The following is an 8,534-nucleotide window of genomic DNA, read 5'->3' as shown; positions in this document are numbered from 1 at the left end:
AAACATGTAAAATAGAGGAAGAGAGAGAGAGAGAGAGAGAGAGACAGAGAGAGAGAAAGAAAGAGACAGAGAGAGAGGCTGCAAACAAGTTGTGCTGTAAAAAGAGTGGGTAAAAAAAAACCATTTGTTTACCAGCACAAGTAAAAAGACACATCCTTGAAGTGACCTTTAACCTTTTGTGTAATTTAAAATGTTTTTGCCATTCCGCATGTCCTCAAACGTGACCCACCCAGTTTTAGAAACGGTGTAACGTCAGGACACAACGACAGAGGCCTGATGAATCACGTAGCGCAGCAGTGTGATTCATGCCTCCAACAGAGTTGTATCAACTCAGGAACAACACATGGCCACAACATGCAGGCAGACAAGAGAAATATGTTCTCCAATATTCTCTTGGTTGGAGTGTTGTGTTTTCTCTTGTGTTGCTGAGAGTTAGCGGAGTACAGGCAGAAGGATAGAATCCCTCTCCCTCTCTGTGAGTCGAGACAGAATCTCCCATCACAGCACCGTCATTTGTAGATTACCTCCACTTTTTCAATGGGATTAGCAGTCACACAGATTGTAAATCGACGTCAGCGCGGGATTGAATTCTTCCCAGACGAGACGCCGTCACATCGTCTCCCTATCGAACTGCACGAAGGGGAGCTTTGCTTGACGCTCATGCTTGAATATCAGACGTTTATTAGTATGAGCTGAACATCCCAATAAACAAAAGCACTTTTCTTCTACACTGACCTACCACCACAAAGAGAGGGAGATAATATACGTTGTGGCCAAAAGCTAGAAGTAATTCCAAAGCTTCCACGAGATATTACCACAATAATAAATTCTTTTCTGTTTTTTTTTTTTAAGTTATTTAATTAAAGAATTAAGAACAATCTTGTGGCCACAAACGATTAATTTTGTTGGGACAAGTTGCATTTTATGGCACCAAATCAATCAAATTGTGGGTTCAAGTGACAATTTGAAACTTGTTGCCAAGCTTGAATTAATTTATGGCCACAAATTAATCATGGGGTGGGAACAACTTATATACTGTGGCTACAAATGTTTTTACTCTCTCTCTCTCTCTCGCTCTCTCTCTCTCTCTCTCTCTCTCTCTCTCTCACTCTCTCTATAGCCATTCCGGTGCTCCGTATGGCACAAAAAGGCAGTACACTCCGGAAAAATAATCTTCATAAAGGCGGTGATATGAGATGTTATGAGAGAACACCTCCCCTAATTGTAATTTAAATGACATTTTTTCAACTAAATGCTATTCTCCACCCCCAAATACACCATGACGGCGGTGGAAAGAATTGTGGAAATAGTGAAGTGAAAAAAAAAAAAAAAAAAAAGGCAACCATGTAGACACGGGCGCACACACTTACACACAAACACACACACTTGTACACACATACACAAAACCGCAACCTTCAATAAGCGCCTCTCCATGAAATGCTGGAGCCAAGGCAGTATTTACACCATGAAAATGTTTCGAATAATACCAGCGACACTTTACACATAAAATATTCCTGCACTTTTTGCATTGTAAACATTTTCCCCCTGCATTCGTCAGGTATTGCAAACAGAAGTTATCATTATAATTATTTTTTCCTCTCTCTCGTGGAGCACCTCCAGTGAAAAGCCCAGCCTGTCTCAGCTCTGCCTGTTTGTAGTGCAGCAAGCCGAGGCAGCAGCGTTCTCTTTGGGATTCAGCCTTTCAAAAGTCCTCGTCAGATTTGCAGCACAGACGTACTTCTGCTGCCTGCCGCCCCCACATCTCTGCCCCCCTCCACCACCACAACCACATCTCCCCTTCCCTCTAACCACCACCTACCCCCCGCCTCCTCCTCCTCCTCCTCCCCCAATCATCCTCCTTCCCCTCTCCTCTCAGCTCACTCTACTGCAGATGTTTTGGGTATGTTTTCTTAGCGAGGAGCTGTGCCAACTGCCAAGTACCGACAAAACGCCCCTTGGTTGTCTCCCACAGTCGCTGGCGAGCGGTTGGTGAGCTAGACATGAATGGCGGCCAACATTCCACAGACTGAGAGAGGTCATATAAAGGTTAGCCCAGTGGCTGCCAGCATGCTCATAGCAGGTTCCTAATTACCAAACCTGCAAGTATCAAGTAAGGAGGATCTTTATGAGAACAAAGTGATTAGAAAGTGCAGAATGAACGCCCTGAAACCGTGGTTTGTTGAGTTCGGACACACAAAGCTCCGGTGTTGTCACAATGTGGCAAACATTTGCAGAAGAGATTTCAGGTTGAGTTTTGGACAGCCAAGCAGGGTCATTAGATTTCCTGTGGCATAGCACCACAACAGCTTGGGTGACAATATGTCTTACACACAAACAAACCCAAAAAAAATTACACATTTAATGCATTAAAATCTCATTGTTCACCTTCCACACAGTGAATGTAGTTTCCACAAGTTGCTCGCTGACAATTATTCTGAGGCTTGATGATGCACTCACAGAGCCGTCGGGGCTTGGAGGCAGTTCAAAACTAACGTGAAGTGTTTAATGAAGTCTGATGGTGAATGAATTAAACACATACTTGCACAGCTATGAGATTTAACAGGGAAAATGCTGCCTTTTTCCCCATGAATTTATTTCAACAATGTCAGCAACTGGCAAAACCAGCGAGGCTTATTGGCTTCACAACAGTGTTGACTACTTGTTTGTCCACACATTTTAACTGCAAAATGTACCAGTGCCCCTCACCAGGATTGTCATCAAAATGAATTCTGTAATAATGTGCCTGTCCACATAAAAGTGAGTGGATCAATAAAGAAACATTAGCTCTTCATGTAAAAACTAAATGAGAAAATTGTGCTTCACTTTTTCCCCTTGGTTTCATGAATAATTTCATAAACTAATTAAGCAGTGCAATGACAAAGATGTGAAAGAGAAGAACTGGTAGCTCATTAGTGTCTAAAACCTGAACTCCTTATGTTTATTTTAGTGAACAGCAGATTTTCCTTTTTTAAATTTGCCACATGAATTTTAAAAAACTCAAAATTAACCGATATCAAGGACATCTTAGCCTATCTGTTGTGTTAAAGAGACAAAGTTTTCATGCTTACCAATCAGTCCCCTTTCATTATACCACTCTGTACCTCCAGAGGCGCTAGTGAGCCCCTGTAGCAGGCAGTCTGCCCTAAACGCAACAAGAGAGAATGAAGAAGTAGCACTGGACAGAGGCAGCTTTAAAATGGCACACAAATACCGACAAGAACACTCCAAATGGCGTCAATGTTACTTTATTGAAGTTATTGACTTACAGTATTCAGTGTTCTGAGTAAAAATTGAACTGTAAATTTAGACTGACACCGCGGGACAAGATTATTATCTTCCTCTCTGAGTCTTGGCACTTGGATCACATTTTGTGAAGTTTTTCTTTTTTTATATATATATAACAGATGTTTGCAGCTATGCACCCTGCAGTCAAGGGCAGATATAGTCATTTTGAAACGCAAAAACCAATGAAGGGACCATCTGACAGCTCCAAGTGACCAACAACTGTTCTGAGTCCTCCTCACTGAGGGCTGCTACCATTAACTAGCTCAGCTTCTTGTGTTGTCTGCTTGTTGCTCCTCTGTCAGGAGTTTTTCCTTCAATGGGGCAACCCCTTCCTCAACTTTTTTCTCCTTAAATTCACTCCGAAAAAGCTTTAGGAATGGGCAGCTGCACAGAATATACTTTGTATTGATGTAATACATGCGAAATAATGAAAAACTACATCATGAACATAGAGTACAAACTGTTACGTAACATTTCGAGCCACATGAGACTCACGCTGTTCTCTGTTACTCTCACGCTCTCCCTCTCACGCTTCCAAAAGTAATAACAATAAAATAAAAACCTCCCATACTTCCACCTCGAGATGGACCTGAATCCGAATGTGTTGTCGGTGAAAGGCACAAATAATCTGCTGGATATAGTTATTCTTCCTGCAGTTGCTCATTATCATTTGGGGGGAAGAGCAGGTTGATGATTGGCACATCTATGCTTGGAGGTGGATGGTTATGCGTGTGCAGGGACCGTCTACAAAGAGCAGCACTGAGGAGTTGCTTTAAAACCACGTTGGCTAATTCATAGCTTATGTTGTATGACTAAAATCACTTGATGTAATAAATGGCCTCCCCTTGGTTCACTACAACACTTAATTGGGAGTGAGGACGATCCTCACGTTAACAGTAAATATCTGTGGTTGGTATTAATAACTGGTAATAGGTTGCAAAAAAAATAAATCTGAATCTGACCGTATGAAGCAAATGAAATGACATAATCATTTGATTTGCTTCATACGGTCAGATTCATTTTTTCCAAAATTCACAAGCTGCTTTCAAGGATGAGGTCCTGAGCAATTACCTATGATGTTGGGTTAAAGAAAGAAAAACCTGGATGGAGTGCATACGCTGTCCTCAATTTGTTTGGAGGAGGATGAGTGAGCTCGATGGTTGGCCGGTTCTTACACAAAGCACCTTTAAAACATCTGCGTCCTTCATATGTAAGCTTTTCAAAACGTTTCTCGATTAAAACCCAATAAAAACTTAGCGGATTCACAAAGATCCCCACCTTTGTTGTAAGCTAAAATTATTCTTTAGCTTTTTCACATCAATTAATAGATTATGCGCCATATTTTAGTTGGTAAACATGCATTTTATTTCCATGGGTCAGTTAGCATCTGCTCCCCTGGTAAATCAATAATCAGGTGTGATGCCATCTTGATTTTAATACCGTGTCGCACATTTTTAACTAGCGAGCGTTTGCTGTAGAGGACGAGGCTGATGGGAGACCAAACTTGATGTTCAGCAGAGAAAGAAAGAAAAATAGCTGGCTGTGCTGCTACCATCCCCCATCTCGTAGGCATGGCAGCAGCCTCGCACATGCGCCTGCACACACACATACACACACGCTCACACAAATACACATGCATACAAAGCACATAAACGCACACACACACACAGCCCATCTCTCTCTCTCTCTGCTACCTGAAGTGAGGCAGAGAGAATATTCCAGAAACCAAACAAAATGAATGTTCCTCTGCTATTCATACAAAACAGATAATCATGATGAAATGGCCCTAATTCAAATTAAAAATCATGAATGTATTTACAGCTTCACTCTTTAGTTCGTGGAACATTTTTGAACTGCTGGAACACACGGGGTGGAGAGGGTGGTGGTGGTGTGTGAGTGTGTGTGGGGGTGTTATGGTATAGCGTCAGTCCTGACTGAAGTCTTTTAAAAGGCAGACAGGAGTGTTTGAGGGATCAGAGCAGATGTTGTGATTAATTGTCCTTAATAACAAAACACACACACACACACACACACACACACACACACACACACACACTCACACAAGTTCCAAGTTGCTTTATTCACCTAAACAAGTTTTTTTTAATCATTATTATCATGACTAAATATAATTTTTAGTTCCAGGCTGCTATTCATTCATAGATATTCATTTACTGCTGTGTTTGGTTGGTGTGTTTATGCGTGGCCAGATCTGATCATTTGAGAGGTTGCAATCAGCGAGATGACGTACAAACCATGAGGCCAGTTTTCATCAATCATGATGGAGAGTTGAAGTACAGGGTCATGGAAAAACACTTTAAATATTGAGGCAGATAAGTCATAGCGCCACCTGATGGCAGCAGGAAATGACATGGATTACTACTCCTGTCGTGGAGCCAACATCCATCTCACATTTGGTCGGAAGAGTTTTGAGTTTGAGTTCTTTATAGTTGCAGCGTGTTTTACTTGTCCTGATCCTGCTGTCTGCCATAGTTTCCCCTGAAAGAGTACATGTATTCATCTCATTAAAGGAACAATGTGAGATCCAACAACAAAATCAAATTATAAACTCCTGCCAATTATGAACTGGTTGAAGCCTTTAAATATGAGGACCAATCCTACATGAAGATATTAATGCTGCCATGCTTTTGAATGTTTGTGCAATGCGTTTATCAAACTGACAGAAGTGAAACAGGATCCTGAATTGACATATGAAGAGAGGCAAACCTCATTAGAGATGCAGATTTAATTTAAAAGACTTAAAAGATGTTCACATGACTACGACAGCTAATCTGGCTCAAGCTAGTTTGGCCCAGCTAATGGGCTGCAAGGCAGAAATTGACCTGCTGACCTCAGCCCACGAGGTGCTGGACCCGCCCATTGGATCACGGCTTACAGAACCCCAATATTGTCCATAGGGTACTTAACCAGTAAGCTGCAAATGTGCCTGCCCCCTGCTAGAGAGACTGAGAGCAGGTGAATGAAAACACACATGAAATGAAAAAGACACAAAAAAATTGAAGAGGGGGGAGTATGAAAGCGTGCAGACAGAAACAACAACATCTGGAGGCCGATGGTGTAATACATTCTAAAATTTTGCGTCATGCAAACATATTGGCGTGAGTGAATTTTCCAATGATGCTAGCGCTGCTAAAAAAATAAATAAAAATGTTAGATGGCAGCAGCATGACAAGCAACCGCCATGACATAATGAGGAGAGGAGAATGATAACATTCGTTAGCGGGTCAAGACACTTCCTCTCAACGCTAAATCACTACATTAGATGCCACTGAATGATTTAAAAAAATAGTGCACTGAGTAAGTTAATGCTATTTCATTATTGATTTAAGACATCTTGTGTCTCTGTATGTCACACCAGCGCGTTGCTGACTGGAGTAGTTGTACAGGAGTGTATTTAGCTTTAATCGAGTGCTCTGCACAGTGAATGTATGTGCGGTGGTTTTACTCCTGTGTACATGTACTTCAATTCCTGTGACGTTACAGGTGAAATTAGTCACTGCAATGAGCTTGGAAGCTCCACCCCCTGCCAAGTGGGGGTGGAGCTGCCACGTAAGTAAAGAACAACATATTCTACGACCGTTATTATCATGACAACTTCAGATATTATGTCTAGTCCTGCTTTCACGACTACTAGTAGACCACTACTATAAAATATGTAGTGTCCCAGGAACTTTACTCGCTGGATGCAACATGTATCAATACAGTAATATGAGCTGCAGTGAGCCATATATCAGCAGCTAGGAGCTAGTTTCACTGGTAGAAATCAGTCCTCCTGCCCTGCAGTCTTGTGTTTGCACGTCCTCTCTGTGCAAAGACATAGAGGTCAGGTGAAGTCTAATTGTCTCAAATATATTCCAGTCTGCTGATGGAGAACCGTCTCCTGTTTACTGTGGAGAGGCAGCGGGCGAACATGTCGCACTGAACGGTTTATAACATAGTATTATAACAGAGGCAGGTATTATGAAGGTAAATACAGTAAAACGCAGTTGTAAAAATATCAAATTTACTTTAATTTTTATGATTATTAATGATTACTAAGTTAAAACGATCATCATAGCTACAGTCATACAGTAACAATGTTTTACATGTTTATACGGTGTTTTGAAATCGCATGCAGTGTATTTTCATGTAGTTCTACGAGAACGTATTATGATGCAGGACAATGTGAGAGGGAAAGCTAAGGTTATTTTTATTTGGTGTTATTCCCAAAAAAAACTTTTAGAGGAACATGTACTTTTAAATCAACGATATTCACTTGTGCAGCCTGGCAGCAGCCAGAGGCAGAACCTTCTCAGGATGTCTGATTCTTAATGCAACATTTCAGGAACACCTTCGGGGAATTTTTCCAAAATCGTCACAAAAGTCCAGTGGTGACTCAAGCACGAACTGGGAGGATTTCAGGGTTCAAAGTTGGCTGTGACGAGCGCACATCATGGATGCCTACAACCGCCATGTGATGGTTCTAGTTTCTTATCTTTCCACATATGCCATCAAAATCAAACTTTTTGAGATATCCTGCCTACAAACAAATATTGCCTCCTCTGCAAAAGTCCAGCTCTTTGTGTGCAACAGTATAATAACGTAATATTTATCCTACTATAACTCTACAGTCAAATGAATAAAGACTATGAAAGTACTTTTAACACACATACTGTACAAATCTGTAAGTAACTGATACAGATACCACTTGTGCTCATGCACCAATCAAAACCTAACATTACACCATCGGTGTTCTGTATTATCATCATGATGTACTTTATATGAACTATTTGACAAACAGGAGGAGGTGGGAATCGTTCCTGAGCAGGCAGTCGCCTCATCACACACCCACTGAGGTCTGTTTGTCACCATCCTCCAAACTTTTAACTGTCTACTGCTACCCCGGACGCACACACACACCGCTGCTTAATTTATCCCTGGTGTTTACCTGGCCGGGTTCAGCCTGTGGCCCCGCGCCGTCTACAATCTCCAACAAAGCTCCCTTTTTTCATGCTTTGTGTAATCGGCATCAACCCAAAGATGATCAATAGTGTTTCAACATTTCTGTGCTGCACTGGGTTCTATCTCCTAGCTTGCTGATTATTGGACTTTGCATAGAGTACAGTCAGTCTGTTGGGCTCTGGTCTTACTAGCAGCCAGGTGTAATATGGGAATAGATATCTGTTTGAGCAGAAGCCCAAAAGCTTCTGGCAACGTAAACCAAAATCAATGCTCAGGCTAGGATACCAGAT

Source organism: Aulostomus chinensis, chromosome 13 (genome assembly GCF_037954235.1).
Source record: "Aulostomus chinensis isolate RoL2024-O1b breed Wild chromosome 13, RoL_Achi_v1.0, whole genome shotgun sequence".
NCBI lineage: Eukaryota > Metazoa > Chordata > Actinopteri > Syngnathiformes > Aulostomidae > Aulostomus > Aulostomus chinensis.
The sequence above is the reverse complement of the archived record's forward strand: the minus strand, read 5'-3'. Positions refer to the sequence as shown.